This window comes from Grampus griseus (genome assembly GCF_964374135.1).
Source record: "Grampus griseus genome assembly, chromosome: 7".
NCBI classification, from domain to species: Eukaryota; Metazoa; Chordata; class Mammalia; order Artiodactyla; family Delphinidae; genus Grampus; species Grampus griseus.
In genome coordinates, this window is record NC_139001.1 from 42,045,372 (window position 1) to 42,066,517 (window position 21,146).

At 35.0% G+C, this 21,146-nt stretch overlaps 1 protein-coding gene across 1 annotated transcript in view; it reads left to right on the forward strand.

Annotated features, from left to right (window-relative positions):
• The window catches only part of TMEFF2 (transmembrane protein with EGF like and two follistatin like domains 2), a gene marked incomplete at its 5' end in the record, with an annotated part of 248,196 nt that overhangs the window by 45,845 nt on the left and 181,205 nt on the right, over positions 1-21,146 (forward strand). The window lies entirely within an intron of this gene.

Genomic DNA, 21,146 nt, shown 5'->3' on the forward strand with positions numbered 1-21,146 from the left:
TGAAGCAAAGACCTTAGGATGCAATGTAAAGGTGGCTATACCTGTTGTGTGTATCGCTGTGGAATCATGCACTGTGGGATACACCAAAATCACCCTGTGAGTGATGGCTTTAGTTTCTGTTACTTAGATTTGTTTCGTTAACATTGTAATGAGCCTTCAACTGGACAGTGTTGGGCTGAGCAAATGAGGATATTTCCAAGATGTTGAATCAAAGCTTAAGTAAGACAAATGAAACTTCCACAGTGGTTCTTATTTTCAGGGGATGGCTGGCACCTGGCTACTCCATTTATCCTTTGGTCAATGTAGGCCTATGTTTTATTGTCAGTAATGACAATTCCTACGTGTCACCATCCTTGTTTATGTATATTTTTAGACACAATTTGGTAACTGAGTTTCCATTAAGGAAAACACACAGATTTAAAAAAATCAAAAAGATAGTGTAGTTCATTCATTTGCTCAGTAATTAATTTTTAAATTAATTTTTCAGCCATATGTATATGGAAGAATAAGATAGGTCTCAAAAATCACAGTTTATTAATGTCAGCTATAAATAGTATATGGCGATGAAACATTGGTTTCCAGAGCTTAAGATGGGATTGTTCTATGGTGGGCCTTTCTGAACCAGTCAATACCAGGTGGAAGTTCTACCTAATAAGGCACCAGAATATTAATTTATTGTACTTGAAAGTTAGCCATGAAGTTATATAATATTTTGCTTTAATTGGACCATGTGTGTAGTCACCTCCTTTACCAAGAAATTGTATAGAAGCATATGATGTTAAGTATAAGATATACTTATTATGACGCCCTTCTCTCATTGGAACATGTGATTGCAACACATTTCATTACAGGTTATTTACTGTTCTTCAGGGGTTAAGACTATAACCACCACTGTCATTACCACAAGCACTAATTTTGAGTCCAATTACATGGTGCACATACAGAAAGAACTTCACCAACTAATCTCTTACTCTGAAATTCATATCTAAGGCAATTTTTAGATTCAGTGTGCTCTAATATTTCCTCTCCATCTTCTTTGTCCAAAGCTCCATTTCTTCAAATACTAAAAATCTCCCAGAATAGTCTCTAATAAGCCCTACTCTCTAACAAAGAAAAGCCCAAATGAAGCTTGAAGGATGAAACAAGCATAATTTGAGCTTTTTCTTGAATTCCTCCTTCCTCTCCCCTCACCATGCTTGTCTCTCTCACTCTTGTATACACACCCACTCATACATATTTTTGGAGGCAGAAGAGCACTGCTTGCTTTCTGTGCAAATTAAATTGCAAAAAGAAAAAAATGTTGATGTGAAGCTGAAATACACTCATCAGACTAACAAGTGCTTCTGGAAAAGCTTTCACTGGACGTCATCCTGTGGAACTCAGCTCCCTTCCTCTCAGGGCCACACACATGAGGCACAGGACCTTCTATCCCTTCAAAGCTTGTTAGACAATGAACAGGATTTGGAGGACAAATTAAAGTCCTGAACATGGTAGTCACAAAGTAGTGGGTTGTGATCCTGGGAAATAGGGAAGAAATAAGCCGTTCTTCTGTTCCTTCTCTCTTCTTTTTGTGGTTTTCTTGCCACTCCAAAAATACTGGAGATGGCTGCAGGACTTAGGGGCCTCCTGGACACAGAAGATAGTCTAAAAATACATTTGTTTAAAACTTTAAAAAGCCATCCACTCTAGAATTTGTCTTCTTTTGAGGTAATCTGTTACACAAGGCTGCTATAATTTGGCTTTTGGCAGTAACGACTAGTTATGCCAGAAACAGATCATAAATAATGTCTAGATAAATGCAGTGTTTTTATTCCAGAGGCAGCCGGCAGATGCTTTGTGTGCCCTGCTTTCTCTTGCTGACCAGATTAATTTTGCACCATGCTTTTACTCTGTAATGCTTTGGAACAAAACAAATTTAAAATGTGTCTTTTGGCCACTTGGACTTCCTCAGATCACTCAAGGTAACATTCTTCAGTAATAATAAAGAGTAAACTGTCTTTTTAAAGGCTTTTCTGATAATCAGTGACTTAGCACACAGCTCCTCATAGGCAAGGAGATCAAAGGCAGAGTAATCAGTACTCCAGAGATGTTCTTCAATTGTCAAAATTCTGTAACATGTCAGGTGTGGGAAGAAGGACAATGAAAGGAAACAGAAACCTAGGGGAGCAGAAATCTCAACTTTCTCCATGGACTGTCGCTCAAGTATATGATTATAATTTCTGATAACCTTGCCTTCCCCTTCTATGACATTCATGTAATAGTGGAAACTATGAAACCTTTCAGATCTAGTACCTTCTCCTCAGAATGCATGTTATATCTGGACAAATAACATTGCTGCTTTCCCAAATGGAATAGTAACAGGACCTTAAAAATCAGGCTTTTTTCTTCTTGTTCTGATGATGGAACTTGACCTTGAAATATAGCCCAAATGAATAACTAGGCAACCTGAAGGTAAGCATTAGCTTCAGTGATTGTGGGAAGCATGATAAAGTTTCCTCTCATAACAAGCAATTCTAAGCTCGATAGACAGGCTTTCCCTAATTGAACAGGCATTACCAATGAATTTTTATGAGTTTATTCATTCTGAAATTTTTCTTCACAATGCAGTCAGTTTAGTATATTAAAATATATATCACAACTGAAGCAGTTTTGTAAAACAGGCATTAATACAGTGGTGTATCTATTTACTTGTACCTTGGGGATGTAAGGCAAAAAAAAAGCAAACTGCTTACTGCTTGAAAAATCATAGCCATCCAATAACTAATGGTGTGGTGTTGGAAGAAAGGAAAATGCTTGCTGGGATTGGTTGTAATGAGACGGAAGGGTAAGTTGAAATTGAATGAAGATGTAGCACAATTGGATATTAATTCTATTTAATGTTAGTTGAAAATAAAATGTGAGGGAAGATGACCAAAGTGCATTATTTGTCATTATAAGCCTTTAAAACTATTGTATGCTAGTTCTAGCCTACAATGTATAGTGAATATATGTATACCTTCGGTGATTTAGACTTTGCCATAACTGTTAGATAACAGTCCGTATTTTTAATACATTTACAAGAGTTCCTGCTTGTTTTTGTGGCTGCTGATACCAACAATACTGGAATGGGAAGCCCTAAGCTTTTTTAAAGGTGAAGGATGACCCCCAAGATTAGCAACCTAGAGCGCAGTCCAATTGTGATCTCTTTATATACCCATAGTACCTTAATGATATTTATTAATATGTTACTCTGGCTAAAAATTAAAACTGCATATGAGATCTTAAAAATTAAAATACTTATGTTTTCTTTGTTCTAATTGCAGTTCCTCCTTTGAATTTCCCAAATAAAATATTCCCATGCAGCTTCAAAAGAAACCAACATTGCTTAGCCTTCACTAGCCCATAAATGTAGAAAGTAGTTCAAGGATAATCACCAAACCATTAATTTGGCATTGGGTGCTCTTACGCAAGTTCCTCTAGCCAGTATTATCCAACAGTTTGTTGGAAGAGTTTTTTTTTAGACTTGAAAGAGTTGCTAGAAAATGTGCAATTGGAAAATAATTTACACATACAGACACACACACAAATTACAGGCTGTTGCTATGGGACTCTATAAAGCTTACAAATTCAGAAAATAGGATATTCACATTCTCTCAATGAATCAGAAATGTAGCAGGCCACATGACTAAGCAGACACTCAGAAGAGCTTGCAAATTGGGCTGTAGGGAAAATGCTGTCATCAGACTCTAAAAATCTAACATAATTATCACTTAAAGAAAGTCAGTGTGGAAAATTAATTAAAATACTTTTTAGGCCATTAATTTTCTAGTTCTTAGATCCCTTCCTCCTTCCATACCCATCCTCTGTCATGTTGTATCTAGCCCAATATCAAAAACATCAAGTATCAGAGGAACGCTTTAAAAACCAAACCTGGAGTTTCTGTTATTATTTTTCCACAATATTTTTATTGGCCAGTGGCCTATCTTCTTCTGAGAATATCTATATTTTTCTGACTATAAAGATTTTAAAATTTCTTATAGTTGCTATAGGGATGACACCTTGCATGCTGGCAGGATTTCGGTTATTTTGTCTTGTGTGATATTTACATTTTTGCAAAGATTCTTTATGGCCTTATTTTTATATCACTTTCATGAGCTCATTCTTCCAAATGTGTCCTGATAATAAATAGAGAAGTAAACATGCTTTGTTTCATGTACCTGCTACCATTTGGATGTAGGGCCTTTTCAGTTAATCAGTTTACTTAAGCAACTGCTAAGTAGCTTTTCCATTTTTTCTTCTCTCTTCAAAAGGACTCCCACTTCTAGAAGTGCCACACTGACAAAATAAGAGCAGAATTTATATGGTACTTGTTTCTATCCTGCTCTCTATTCTAAGTTCTATAGGTGAAATCAAACATTTAATCATTGTGACAAACACAAAATATATACATAGAAGAGAACTGAGGCACAGAAGAGATATTCCCATAAGGTTATGTAAGATGAGTGTTTTTCCTTTTTTATCAGATGGTGGACATGCTACTTTAAAAATGTTAAAGTCATTAATTGGAATCACTCTGATTCTAAGCATAATATAGACTTTTAAAAATGCTACTATCAAAAAAAGAAAAAATGCCACTATCAAGTTCATATAAAAATGAATATCTTATTTGAAAGAAAAATTATCTTAAAAATTGGCACATGTATATGAGCATTATTTTCTCTGAATAAGGTGACCTTAAAAACTAAATGAAAGCAACACAATTCTGCATTTATCCTTATTACATTTAAATAATTTACTTAACCTTTTGTCATTCACTGTTTCTCACTTGAACAAAATTCAGGGTATTATCAGATCAACCTTGAAATATACACACACACACACACATGCACACATATATGTGTGTGCACACATATATTAATTCAGTCAACTTTATGAATGTTTACAAAACAAAGGGTTGAATCAAGTTAAAAGATATGGGAAACAATTCAGTAAAAATACTTTAGGAAGGATGACAGGTTAACTAAAAGAGCTAAGACTAAAAGTGGCTTCTATCTCTATTCCATCATTGTTGGACAAAGAGAATGTGGTACTCAGAGAAAATAGAAGATGGAATGGGAATAGAGGGATGGAAAAGTGTAAAAGCAAATTTTTTAAAACATCAGATAAATCCACTTACTGATTCTCCGATATCATGCCCTCGATAATTAGGAAAAATTAACTTTTCATTCTAATACTTCTTAAAACACAGAAAAAGGAGGAAAAAATTTCCCAAATGATATTTAACAAGGGAAATCAGAAAACGAGGAGAGTGATGATGGTAGTGACAATTTGGGGAGGACTATAAGCCTTTATGAATGAGAGTTTTCCTTGTTCTCCTTAGCATACATGAACAGAATTTTTTTAAAAAATAGGAATTATATGTTTTTCCTACCAGATAACTCAAGACTTAGAACTTTGTAAGTGTTTTGATATCAACCATGGTTTCAAAAGAATCCAACATACGTGTAGAGTTATTTTTTAATGTAACTGCTTGGGTAAACACCTAGTAATGGTTAAATGGAATAGAGACCTGCCTAAGAACAGGACATAATGAAGTAAAAAAGTCAAGTGAAATAAACAGCTGTGATGTACATATGAGTTTTCATTCTAAATTAAAGGTGACTATTAAAGAATATCACTAAGAAAAGCCTTTAGGTTTTCTATCCTTCAAAGAAGCCACTTGATAAATGCGGAGAATGCTACAGGAAGGTGCTTCTACTGTTCAGAAATTAGTGAAAATTTGTGGTTGTCATGGGGATACTTAAATTACAGAAAGAAATAAATCAGAAAATAATGAATGTAATTAATTTTTCTTGAAGTTCAGCTGATGCAAGGTAAAAGGATATTTATTATGTGAATGTCTAGCCACCCGTGATATTAAAAAAATGAATACCAATTTTGCAGTATATGTAAATTAGACAAATTTTGTCATTGAAGATCACAGAAAATACAAGATAGAGTTACTCACTGATGACTTTAATTTTTTCACATGTTTTTACATAAATAAATATGTTTATAAAAATAGAAGGCTGATTTTTGTTACTTTTGGCATTTTTAATAGGAAAAAAATAAATCAAAGTAAATTTAATAGCCCATATACACCAAAAGTTATCTGATGTGTAAAAAATTGCTGTAATACTGAACAATACATCACATCTTCAGGAATTTGAGCAGTTTTCAAATGCCCAGCTTTGCTACTAACAGAGAAATAACAGATCTGGATTAGATTAGAGAAACAGATCAGGCAAATAAGTGAACAACATGGGTATTTTTTTTTTAATTGAAGGAGTAATAGGGATTCGTAAGGTCCATGGTAAACTAAAGAGTTCATGCCTTGTCTAAATGAGCAAGTTAATTTCTCTAATACTTGCCCTGCATGTTTGTATCCACACATGCTAGATTTGATTTTCATGGAAATCTGGATATCTAGATTTTTATGCAATAAGTCCTAATTTTTAAATGTGGCCAGGTGAAATCATCTAGTGCGCCACAGAAGAACTACTGTCAATAACTAGTTTGTGACCTTAGAGGTTTTCATGTAGAGTTGTCTTTAATAAGTAGGCTAAAATCTGACCAATTAGGGAATTAGTTGGTTTGACTCACTGCATTTTCTCAGTTCTGATTTATGAATATGAAATGGCCTACTGTGTTTTATCAGTGGTGGCTTTTAATAAATGATAACTCCTTCAGTCTGTAGGTGTAAGTCTTCCTTTCATGAGGCCACTAGATCTCAAGTGCACACAATAAATCCCATCAGTTCTTGCATTCCATACCATTGATTTTTTTGTTGTTGTTAACAATAACTAAAAAAAATTATGGTTCACAATGGAAGTTTAAATAGGTTCCAATCAGAGAATTTACTATTTGCTACTGTCATCATTTGTCAATCTTTAGACAGAATTTTCAATCCAATAACAGCAAGGAACCACTGTCTTTGTGATACAAATTAATGTACGCTCGTTCCTTCATGGTTTTAGAATAAGAAAAATAAAGGTGGTATCTTCAGTTTTATAAAATATATATGATTTTCAAACCAAAAGTCACCACATTTGACCCACTGAAAAGTGATTCATTCACCAGAGTTATCTGTAGATGCCAGAGTAAGTTCGTTTCTAGGACAGTCCAAATTTTCAGTCTACAGGTAACAAACCCATGATACCTAACATTTATTTAATGCTTCAACTTTACAAATTACATTCTCTTATAAGATCCAGATATAATAATTTGATCCTAGATATAATGAAAACACATGTGAAACTCTTCCTTTCTCTCTGACTCTCCAGAGAGGGTCTTTCAAATGTATCCTAATGGATTACTCTCTTATGTTTCCTGGGAAGACTTCATTGCCTGAAAGCTAGGGCTGTGTTTCTGGCTTATATTATCACAGTGTGATCATATGTACTGGATTCCATACCATTTTTTCAGTTACATGTGCTCTATAAACCTGTGAGGATTAACAGAAACGTTTTACGTGAAGGACCTCACATAGTGCCCTGGAATATAGATGATACTCAGTAAATACAAATATCCTTAGCTGCCTCTGTTTTGGCCACCTTCTTTCCAAATGCACTTATTTTGTCAAACATACCCGTATGCCAGTTCCTGAAGCAAAATTCCGATCATGGTAACTGTACACTCCAACATGTGCTATGGGTTCTTCCTGCCTCCAAAAGACAGGGCATAGCTTCAGAGACCCTTTCTGAGCCTCTTCTCCATTGCTTTCTCTTTACCATCATGTTTTATCCAAACTGAACAACTGTCTATTTAGCTTCTCTCTCAGGTCAGTATCTTTGCCCCAATTTCCCATCTACTTGGAATTATTTTCCTACTTCTTTTCCTCACCATTTATATCTGATAAAAATCTTACTCATCCTTGGGGCCCAGTTCAGCAAAGTATTTCCCCTTCCTTACTAGCAGAGCACTGAGTGGCTCAAATCACTTATTTATAAGTGTTACAGCCCTAAAATTAATGAAGTACACACTTCAGCATTATTATAAGACCACAGGCATGTTTAGGATAATGTCTTTAACCCATTCACTTTGGCGTACCCCCAAAAGGGGGAGGTTGCCTTCCACATAGTAAACATTCAGTAAATATTTATTGAATTGACTTGGTAGAAACCATAGGAGCCATTATGATGAGCTTCCTACCCAATTCAGAAAACCCCTCTATACCTTCCCCACTGCCTGGCTTCTGGTAGAAATATGTGGAATCTCATTACTTCCTGATATAGTCTTTTCCCTTGTGGGAAAATTGAAATGATTAGAAAGTTCTTTCTTGTTTTGACCTGAAATGTTTTCCTCTTCTTTTTACCTTGCTGTCAGCTCTTCCTGTGGAATTTAAATATTAAAAATTTCTCATTTCCCTCTTCCACATGGCAACGTTTTAAATATTAATATAGTGCTTACCCTAGTCATTCTCTTCCCCTGTTAAACCTCACTTACCCCCGACTCCCACGTTCTGTTTTCCTAATATGACACCATTTTGGTCACCCTCTTTTTAAATGTTACTTATTTTATCATTTCACTTCTTTTAATGAGGAACCTAGAAAAGGGCAAACTGCTCTGTGAATGATCTGACCAGTCCAGGATGCACTGGAAATATTATCTCCCTAAGTGTGAACCACAATCCTGCAGTTTTAGCCTACAGCATTAGCAGCCAAATCATGTGGTTGGCTCATAGCTTCAACAAAAAAACAACCACTTAGTGCCTGCTATCTGCCAGGCACAATAAGGCCCTTCCACATATGTTATCTCAGTAAATGTGTAGCTGATTAAAGCTCCCAAGTCATTGTCACACAAATTGCTGTCAAGAAAAGATCTGTCTTCAACATGTGTAATTGCCATCCCAACACAAATCTAGGATTTTTCATTTATCCCAGTTAAATTTCATTATTTTGGCATTGTCTCATTTCTTATCCGAGTTGAATTTCATTATGTTGGGTTTGCCTCATCCCTTTAGCCTGTCAAGATCAATTTATATCCTGTTTCTGGTGTCAAAGATAGTAGTCAGTTTTCCCAGCTTCGAGTCAACTACATATTTGATAAGGACATGATTTAGTCTTCAACTAAGATGCTGATAGAAAAAAATGTTAATTGATGGAACAAAACCAAGGAGGGAAGCTACCTCTCTAGAGTCCATTACTGATTCATAATTAGAATCCCTAAGGTAGGGCTCTTCGATATACCTCCAAATTCACCTAAATGTTCTAGCACTTGTTGCACATTCTCTGTCATAGCTACGAGGTCATCATGAACTTTCTTTAAGTGTCTAAATTAGAATATGATAGAAAGCCCATGAAATATGAGATTGGCGTGGTGTGAATTTATCTGAGTGCACACTTGGTGTTAAATGTTTGTTTATTCATTTATTTGTTTATTTGGTTTCCACGTTCACCACTTACTAGAGGGTCCAAACTGATAGTCAGACCATGCTTTTATAGATTGTTTTCAAAGTTATCCTTAGCAAGTCTGTGGATTCCACACTTTGATTTTATCCATTTTTGAAAATGGGATCATTTGCTCATCTCTAATCTTATGGGATTTCCTCTATTCACCATCATTTCCCAGTGATTACACAGAATGATTTGTTTCACAACCTTTCAAATGTAATTCATCTGTGTCTGGACTTGAGCATTCATTTTAAAAGGCTAAAAGCTCTCATAATCGTTGCTTTTATTTTGTGCTTTAATTACTTCTTTACAATGCTATCCTGCCTAACGTGAAGATAATTCTCCCAGTGGAGAGAAGTGGAAGCAAACACCATTTTACCACAGTTAACAGTATATCATTCTTCCCAAGCAGTGATCGTATCCATCATTTAAAAAATCTTTTTTACTCTGATATAGTATTCATATCGTATGTACATGTATTTCATGCACATTTAAAAGAAAACTCTTTAGTGTCCTTAGTATAGGTAAGAAATATCAGATATTTCAGCCTCTTGGTCCTATTCTTGAAGATTGTTGCTTCTCTTTTGTATTCATCTTTGGTTATATGTTCTTCCCTTCATATTTTGTACACGTTTCATTTAAATCTGAGCTCATCAGAAGAAAGAGAGCCTTAAGCAACCACGCTGGTTTCCTAGGATACCGATTCTTTATTTTCCTCATCAGTATTATTTGTGATTGTATTATCAGATCTTCAGTTTTTACTTTCCACCTCCTTTAAATTTTCTGGCCACAGAACCCCCAGGGGAACTATGATAGCTATTGCTTCTTAAATTGTTCTTCAATATAATTTCCTGAAAACTAGGGTATGCTTTAGTAGCCTTTTCTTGATTACTAAAATGTCATGGATGCTTTCTCTAAAAGTTTCCATTATTTCAGCTTCAAGAATAAGCTCCTCTTTGCTGGTAAAATTAAATCAGGAATAAAAATTCCCTTCATTGTTTTGTCTTCAACCTGAGGAATGTTGTTTCAGTAAGACGGCACAATTTTCTGATGCCCTTTATTGGAGAAAGGGCTTTCTAGTAAATGTCCAAGTGGTTGAATTTCCCACAAGTTGTCTCTTTTAACATCTGTGTGATTTGTGTAATACAAAATCAGCATCATGTGTGAATTCTGATTCTCAGCCCAGACCTACAGTATCAGAAACTCTAGAGGTGGGTCTTAGCAGTCTGTGTTTCAACAAGCCCTTGAGATCATTCTCCTGCCCACTAAAGTATGAGAAGCACTGTTGTAAAGCATCATCCACATCTTCTGACTATGAAGCAATGCAGAACATTATCCCTTAGTCACTTATGTTGATTCAGATATTGTCTACTAATGTCACATGTTTACAAGCAGAGATGTACATCTTCTTACCACATGGTAGAATGTTCCTGCCCTTTTTTAAAAATTAATTATTAGCTTTGTTTTTCTTATTTAAAAACAATTTTTTTGGAGTAAAATTGCTTTACAATGTTGTGTTAGTTTCCGCTGTACAATGAAGTGAATCAACTCTATGTGTACCTATATCCCCTCCCTCTTGGACCTCCCTCCCACCCCCTCATCCCACCCATCTAGGTCATCACAGAGCACTGAGCTGAGCTCCCTGTGCTATACAGCAGGTTCCCACTAGCTATCTGTTTTACACATGGCAGTGTATTTATGTCAATCCTAATCTCCCAATTCGTCCCACCCTCCCCTTCCCCCACTGTGTCCACATGTCTGTTCTCTATGTCTGTGTCTCTATTCCTGCCCTGCAGATAGGTTCATCTGTACTATTTTTCTAGATTCCTCATATATGCGTTAATATACGATTTTTACCAAAATAGACAAATGGAATCTGCCTTTTCTATTGATTTATTCCTTTTGAACAAGCAGTCTTCTATATCACAGACATAGTTGAATTCCAACAAGTATTCTGATACCGGTAAGATAATTCAACTTGTAATATTAAATTGCCAGTGTTTCCAAAAATATGTTACCCGTCAGGCTCAGTGTATAAGTACGTAAATATCTGAGGCCTTTCATGTAGTCTGACTCATTCAGGATTACTTACTCCTGAGAACTTCTTGGCACTGTCTCCTCTACTGGTCTTGCTCAGACCATTATCACCACCTTATAACTGCTCCCTCTACTCCCAGACTCCCCTCACTCTGATCTCTTCCTCTACGAATCAACCTGAAACACAGCCCTAATTATATCAGTTCCTTGTTGGAAATTCTTTGTTGATTTTGAACACCTCAAACTGGCATTTGAGGCTCTCTATAATACCACTTCAACCATCCTCTGCAGAATTTCATTTCATGAACCCCTTCTTCATAGCCCACATTCCAATTCAATGGAACTAAGTTTTGTTCCTGGGACTTACCTGCCCCCAGGCCTTTGTTCATGCTCTTGCTTCCTCTTGACATGCCATTTACCTTCATTTTCTTGTTATAATCCTTACCTCATATCATCTCTCCTCCTCTTCCTCTGCTGAACACCAATGGAACATAAAATATTGTATTTTATGTTCCTGATTTCATACAACTTTGGACAATATATGATTGGGGATTTATCATACACCTCTATTAAGAAGGGACGTCTGATGCATCTTTCACCCTAAACAATATTTGTGGAATTGAAATAAATGTCATGCTGTAGCAATTCATTTCTTCTAGGCATTTTTTTTCTTTCCCTTTTATTCCCCTCCTAAAATTTTCTCAAAGGATATAGGTAATTTCAAAGTGCGTAAACAGGAAATCAAGGGCTTTGCTTGATTTGAAATTCAAAATTATTTGAACTTAGTGATTCAATACAGTAATGTATTACCTTTTTGATGACTGGCCCCTGAGTATAATGTTCTTTTGATAAGTCTAAAGTTAATTGTTCACCTTTGAATGACTTGTTTCCAAATGGAAATGGTAGAAAATGTTAATTAAAAAAACTTGATGTTACAAAAATGACATAATAAATGTGTGTGTGTCTGTGTGTATGAGAGAGAGAGATTGAGAGAGAAGGAGGTGGAGGAGAGAGAAAGGGGGGGAAGAGAGAGAGAAGAAAAAAGAAAGAATTCACAAAGAATGAGTTGGCCATATGGGTCTTCAATCTTTCTTTCCCCTTCTGTCAGTAATACCACTAACAAACACTCAATTTAAGAGGAAATGTGAGCTAAAAATATAGGAAAATAATTCTTTTATTCTACACATGTATAGGTAAGTGGTGGTTATATTATAAAAATTATAAATGATAAAAAATGATTAAAAATATACCATGTATTTGGACAGTATGTTGTAGAATCGAGAGGTTTTATGAATCATAAAAAAGCAAGATATGAGGAAGCTGACTTCATGAAAATAGGGGAAAAGGCTTAGCAATTAACCTTAAGATGAAGTATCTTTCCTTCCTTACCATGATCAACTCATATTTAAGTATTTTAATGGAAAATGACTTGTATTTAACCTTTTATGACTCAGAGAGCCAGTTAGTTGTAATTATAGCTAATCCAATTAAAGATGGATTATAATAACTGCTGAATTAATAGATCATGAAATACTGAGTTTAATTAGTAGACTTTATTTTGAAAAAAAATGAAAAAGAATTTCTAAAAATATTATGTGAAAACTCTTTAAAATTTTAGTCTAAACTTAAAATTGTGGAAGTCCCATTATGTAAAAAAAAAAAAAAAATCTTAAAATAGAAGAAACACAAAAAATAATGGAATAGTATGAAATTTTGAGAAAAATTTGAGTTCCAATTTTATATTTATTGAATTTAAATTATTTTAAACTCTTAATCTTGAAAGAAAATATTAGTAATTTTTAAGTTCTTCTTTCCTCATAAAACTTAATATTATCAATATATCTACTGAAATAATAAAAATGGTACAATAATAATAATAGTATTAAATACAATTTTACTTTTTCCAGATTATAGATCACAGTGTAACACAACTAAGTCACATATAGACATTTTGTATGTATTTGCTGCATATTTAGGGAACATAATGTAGTTGCAGTTAAATTAGGGTAGGTGACCTATGTTGGCATCAAATATAATATTTTAAGGTTATGTAGTTTATTTTTTTAGAAGAGCTATGTAAACAAATGTGAATAAAGGAGACCTTTTTTAAAAATTAATGACTATTGGTATGGCAAATAATTACACAACTAAAATTAAAGGACTGTTTTATGATGTGCATGAAATAGATTATACAGTGTGGTGTGCCTTCATCTTTCCAGCTATTCCTACAAACATATTAAAAAGGGCTTCATTCCAATAGATGTGCACATTAAGATCAAGTCCTCAGACTGGGAAATTGTGGAGCAATATAGGCAAATCCCTAATAATAAATGTCATATTTTCTTAATTCTGTGTTATAGTATTTTCATACTTTAACATTTTTAAAATCAGGATGCATCTTAAAATTGAAATGTAAGAACAACTATGAGGTTTTCAAACTCTTGTTCCACTGCATGGGGGATTTTTCAGGGAGATATGAGTTAAAGTATAATATTAAAATGTTTTCCTCTAAAAGTGTTCTTATTCCTTGGGTAGCCCAAGAACTACCTACTTCATGGCCAGAATGCGTTGCTCTGAGGATAATGCCTTTTTTTTTTTTAACAAGCTGGTAAAAAGTGCCAGGCTATTTCACTCCCTCCTTTTTAAACTTGCCACTGGGTTTTATTTTCAAGATGACTAGAGGTACCCAAATCAGAGAATTGGTAGACATTAAAAAAATAAATAAATAAGATCTAGAATATACAATTGGAGAACTCAAGGAGCACTTCTGAGGCCTGCATGAAGATCCCAAGATTCCTAGTATTTTATTCATTCTTGGGCCATCCAGGTAGACATATATAAACTGGCACCAGAGGTAAAATACCTAATTTGGGTGCCTCAGACCAGAACAGGTTAAGATTACTCTGTGCTCAACACACACATATGGGACACCCAGGAATGTCCCAGGGGAAATATGTGGCTCTTGAAAGAAGTACTATGGCAATTATGTATCAGATACAGCAATCCCCCAGAATGTACCGTCTGTGCTGTATGCTGGAGAGTTCCATTCCCTCCTGGGGGTGCCGAAATGTGCTGCTGCATCACTTGGAATGGAAATGCATTTTCTGTGAGTAACAACCTCCTATGAAGAAATTAGTTTCTCCTTAAGCATTTGGAAGCTGCTGTGCAACCCATAATCAAGATTTTCTTAATGTTGTTTTAAACAGACCCATTATCAGAGTTGCATCACTCTGAAAGCTTCAGACTTCATTACACTATTAGAAAAAATTAACGTATTATACCCGATAAGCTTCTAGCATATTCAAAATCTTGCAGCCTTACTAATGCTGACTACCCCAGCACTTTCTTTCTTATTAAAAGTGAGTTGCACAGAATTAAAATATATGCTGTTTGTCTACTTTTTTCTTGAGATAAGGCAGCAATAGTTAACTTGTTCTGAAGTTAATTTTCTATCTGTAAATTCAAGTATTTTTAGCATATCTTTTCTTTTGTTAAAATATATCTGATTGTGCAATAATTTATAAAGGAAAACCAATTTGGACATGTTTATAGTAGATAATATTAAACGTAAATTTGAAGGTTAAAGTGATTGATTAGAATATTTGTCAGTAATCTAAGTAAAAACTAAGAATATTATTATAGGGCTTCCCTGGTGGCGCAGTGGTTGAGAGTCCGCCTGCCGATGCAGGGGACATGGGTTCGTGCCCCGGTCCGGGAGGATCCCACATGCTGCGGAGCGGCTGGGCCCGTGAGCCATGGCCGCTGAGCCTGCGTGTCCGGAGCCTGTGCTCCGCAATGGGAGAGGCCACAACAGTGAGAGGCCCGCGTACCACAAAAAAAAAAAAAAAAAAGAATATTATTATATTATGCTAATGCTGAATTGCTACTTCATATGTCAGTTCTCTAATATTTTTAAACTTGAATTAGAAAAAATTTTTAAAAATGTATAGACATTGAGTAAAAATAGTACTTTTAGCTTGCTGAAAATAGGCATTATCAGAAATGGCAAATTAAAAAAAGTTTGTGACAGATACAATTTATTTGGACTTAAGTTTAATCAGTGAAAAGTTAAATTTATATAAAAGCCTGAAAACTGAAATGATCTGAAATCTAAAGTAACAGTGGAGAATCAAGGTTGGAAATATGAATCATATCCTTACGCAATTCCATGCAGGAGAATTGTGTAACTTTGCGTTAGGAAATACTACCAAACAGCCCAGACCTCTGTATCTCAAAACTTTAGAGAGTTGCCAAAGAGTACATACATATGGCATCACCTTTAAAATTAAATTAAGGTTAGAATACAATCAACAAGTTCCTACTGTATAGCACAGAGAACTATATTCAATATCCTGTAATAAATCATAATGGAAAAGAATATGAAAAAGAATGAATATATATGCACAACTGAATCACTTTGCTGTACAGTAGAAATTAACACAACTTTGTAAATCAACTATACTTCAATAAAATAAATTTTTAAAAAAATTAAGATTAGAAGGATGTAAAAGTGTAAGTTGTGTTGGGTAGAAAATGTTTCTAGTAGTTTTAAGAATTTTTGCTAAGCTGAGAGTCAACTATTACAAGGAAGAATAACATACAAATATAAAGATTATAACTTAAAATGCCCAGGATTTCTTGAACTAGCATACTTAAGACTTAAAAGGATTGGGCTTTTCAATTAATGTAAACCAAAGTTAAAATTACAAAATTATACTGTTGCCCCATTTTTTACTTTAGACATGGCCCACACTGCTCTTGTCATCCCTTAGCACAGTGCTTCAACGTTTGCTCCAAATAATTGTTCCATGCTGGCAAGTCACTGATTTCTCCAAAACAAATAGAAGGACTTCTAATCTATTTTAAACAAATAAACAGAAAACTGCATTGTTGATTCTCAAATGTTCCCCAAATGTATAATCTTTACATTTTGGATTTAGGAAAGAAAGTAGGAGAGAAGGGAGGAGGGGTAGCACTTAAAGACAGAAGGGAAAATATTTTAATGCCATTAAGAATTCATGCCAATAACAGCTGTGAATTAGGTGGCTTGTGATACTTAATGAACCTTGTATAATTTGCTGTATTGTTAGTCAATATGTGGCTTTCTGTAAGCATTTGCGGAATTATACCTTGGTGAACAATAAGGTCCAGTAAATTTTTCTTTCTCCTTGCTGATAGAGAATCATTTGGAAGTCGTCCGAGGCAATGGCAATTCCATTAGTGCACTAGATCCTCCCAAGACTGAGGGAGGAGCTGCAGACTCTGTCAGAAAGCCTGGCGGAGAGAAGGGTCACTTGTCGCTAACAATTTCATTCGTGTACTTAGTATTACAGTTGTCAGGTTAAGAATGCTTCGCTGACACAACACATAACTAAATATGGTAGTTCTAAGTTACTTAGCAAAATAACAAACTTCAAAAACCCAAAGTGAGAATTACTTTGATATTTATAAAAATAAATAAATACAGTGGAGAAGTGAATTGCCCAAAGTGGGAAGAGGGAACAGCCGAAGTGTTTCTTTGTAGGTGGAAGGTAGCTCCACATAGAGAAGGAGGACAAGTTTTGGAGTCTCACCAAGCTGTAAGTCACCCAGCCTCTCTGAGACTCAGTTTCCCTAACACAACTGTAAGGTGAAGGCACCAACGTCCTGAGTATAAAACACCAAATAATTTGGGTGTTCGTTGTTTTTCCCTCCTTCTAGTTGCAAGTGTGTCTTTTCCTTTCTCTCAAGTGTGATGAGTATGGCAATATCTAGAGTATATCAAGCTGTGACATGAAACCTGAAAAGTGCAGTCCATGTCTTCAGTCCATGACTAGCAGTTTTAGCTGTCACCTTTTATTGTCCTCATACAAATCCTGATGCATTTTTTCTCTGAAATATATCATACAGTATCTTCATACAAATAATTGAATGTATTTGAGATACGTGAATAATTTATAAGATTTTCTCTGTTACCCAAGCTGTCATATAGACTTGGAAAATGTATTCACAACTGGGAACATTTCCATGGAAAAGGAATAGTAAGTTATTCAGATTGTACTTTTTCTCCATCACCTAATTAATTAGCACAGCATATTAGGGACTCATTTTATGTATAAAGTAATATTCAACTAGACATAATGAACAGAGATTAAAAATGTTTCAGAAAGTGGCTTATAAATACCTTATTTTTTGTTTGTTTTTAGGGAGGGAGAAGACTGATTCTTTTTCAAATATCTGAACAAACAACCACATTTTTCCATTTCTATCTGGATTTTTGGTAGATACGTCCATATTTATTGGTATTTTTTAAAACAAAGTTTTTATTAAACTCACTTTCTCTAAAGTACTTTACTTCTGTCTGAACTTTAAATAAAATTAATATTTGTTTTAAAAATTATGAAGGACACTTATTAAAATTAGAGCTGTGGTGAATTTTTTTAACTCATAGATGGACTTTCCTTATATAATAGCTTGAGAATAATTTTATTTATCTTACTTATTTGCCTATCTCTTCTTGGCTACATATATTTTAAGACCTGACTTCTAGTTTAAAATAATATTTAGTTCGACCAAAGACAAGGAGGGAAATTTCTCAAGTCTTTAAGACATGCCAGTTTCCAAATGTTTCCCCTTCCAAATGAGAAAACTGAAAAAAAATAATAATTTTGTACTATATGATTTCACATACATGATGCTGTTTGGGACAAGGAATGGTAATGACACTTTCATAGTATGCTTCTCCAGTTAATCAATGACTCTTTTATGAGAAGTTTGGTCATAACATCTTTTCAGAGAATATAAGACTAGCTAATGAGGAAGAGTTAATTCTGAGTATAGTATAGGTAAGAAATAAAAGGGGCACTACTATGCAAGAGGCAAAACAGTCCTAGAGTGACTAATATCTAGTCTTCAAAAGGAATGGCTTGTTGGGCAATGAGGATGGATTACGGGAAATAAGGAGGCAGCCATGACTGTGACAAAGTTTGAAATACTGGAAGAATATGTCTGTGTTTCCTCTTAGTTTTATGGTCAATATGAATTACTCTTCTGTCCTTACATGTTTAAACTCCATTTGCCAGGTGTCAGCCAAGAAACCCATTTTCTACTTGCTTATTCTTGTTTTCTGTCATCTGAAAATTTTTTATAAGCGTTCAGTCTGCATCTCTGAGGTTGGCTACATAAATTTGAAATACTTGCTGATCTTATCCATCCAGAAGATCCTGGCAGTTTCACAACTGTGTAGGGAATCCAATTATTATTCTCAGGAGTACTAATTTGACCCAGAGAAGGTGCAGAGCATTCAGATCCACAGAAGAGAGAATGCAACATCCATCACTCCTGCCAGCCTTTTGTCAGGTGACCCACAGAGCCCCATTAGAATGTCTTCAATAGGGAAAAGCTTGACTGCCTCCTTAGGTTAAGAAAACCTGATGCAGTTTATAACAGCTAAGACAGGGGAGATGAGAAAGGGATGGATAACTCAGTTCAAATGAAGCCATAAATAGAAAAGAGTGTGAGCGCTCACCCCTGTGGTCCTGTACCCCACACGTCCTCCAATTTGCAGACTAGACATTCATTTTCATAATGATTGCATTCACACATGTTTATCTTAAAGTGGTAGGGGTCAGGTGAGTAAATTCAAATGCTGCTGGATGAGACGTATTACCCAGCAGCACTGTAAGTTCAGACTCCTTCAGTTAGGAAAGAGTGAAAGGTGCATTTAGAGGAGCAGCTGATCAGTTCTTGGCAGGTGGAGTACTGCTGAAGTAACAATTTGCAGTAGTTTTACACTCCTGTCAGTGCCAGTTGGCAAACTAATGGAGATGATGGAATGAAAGAACAAAATGTCACAACAGAAAAGAGTGAGTTGAAAATTCAAACATTTTCTTATTTCTCATAATCCTACTGATTCAAAATTAAATCAGTCTACAAATGAACCAACTCGATATTGAATAAAAGGCAGCTATCTGCATGATTTTTTTCCAAGTAGGAAAATCGATTAACATTCTTGTAACCATTAGCTTGTTCAAAGCATCATGATGATTTGTAATAACTCAGAGAACTAGTTTGTAAACAAGAATATTGATTTTAAGAGAATATGTTTTAGTTGAGAATAGCAATTGATACAGACGTTGAAACCTTACATTAAGGAATCCCTTGTAGTGGTATAGCAGAAAATCAGTACCAAGGTAACAAGGTCAATTTTAAACTATTATTTTCTTCTTCTTCTTTTTTTTTTTTTTTTTTTTTTTTTTTTTGCGGTACGTGGACCTCTCACTGTTGTGGCCTCCCGTTGCGGAGCACAGGCTCCAGACACGCAGGCTTAGCGGCCATGGCTCACGGGCCCAGCCGCCCCGCAGCATGTGGGATCTTCCCGGACCGGGGCACGAACCCATGTTCCCTGCATCGGCAGGTGGACTCTCAACCGCTGTGCCACCAGGGAAGCCCCTTTTTTCTTTTTTTTTAAATACATCTTTATTGGAGTATAATTGCTTCACAATACTGTGTTAGTTTCTGTTTTCTAACAGCAAATAATAATAATGCTAATAATGTATCTCCTAGTTGTCCTTCTAATAATGATCATGTGGATTTACTATATAATCCTTGCCTTTCGCTACAACTGCACAAGGAAAACCAATTCTGTATACATGTTATAAGTCATGTTTTAAACTTCGAAGATTTAATAAGTGTTGTTGACTTCCCATGATTCACTCAATTATAAGTGTTTTTATAACTCAGAGGAAGCACATCAGTGTTTGACTGCAGAAGAAAATGTAAGTTTATTTATCAAAACAAATGAGAGAAAATCAAATTAGCGCATCACATCAGGAATTCAGCACAGGATAACTAAATGTGAAGTAAAGATGCTGCCAACTATCACAAATATCGCCTCAGTAAATACACTAAAGAACAAATCTTTACTTCAGAGAAACTATAAAACAGCAGCTATTAGCACATCAAGAATGAGCAAGTAACTTGCCAAAGGTTGGAAAGTAATTTTCTTCTTAGTATATTTTTGTGTGGTGGCTTATTCAGTTTTCTCCCATTTGGTATGAGGGAGAAGTTGTTTTAACAGTCTCATGGAAAAACAGATAAATAGCTTTATCTATTGCCTGGCTGCTATAAACCTCAGAGCTCAATTTGTATGCCTTGCTATTACATGTACATCTTAAAATAATATACATTCCCTAATTTTATTTCTGGATTCCAATCTGACTTTTATACCTTCACCTTGCATTTTTGCCATTCTGTTATGGGTTTTTTGTTTTTTTATTTACAAATGATTAAATCACATTGAATAGGGCAAGCCTATAGTCCTATCAACCTATTAAAATCTGATAGCGTTCTTTTAAAGGATATATAAAAAAAGGATACTTTCATTTCTATGCAGTGTTTATGTGTATATTCATTCTGTAAAGGTAATCTTCTGATCTCATTTTTCTACACTTAATTAGTCTCTGGACCAAGCAGATATATACAGTTAATTTCATGAACAAACTCAATTTCATCACCTATTGACCACAACAGAAGCCATACAGTGCAGTACCGTGCACTGGATTTTAAAAGGACTATAAAAATCACACAATTCTCTGGCAGGACTTAGCCACTCCAAAAGGAGAAATGCCTATCCTATTCTTAAGAAAAGCTGCATAATTTACCATCTGATTTTTTTTTTCTGGAATTTAAAATAAACGTCTTATATTGGCAGAGTCCAAA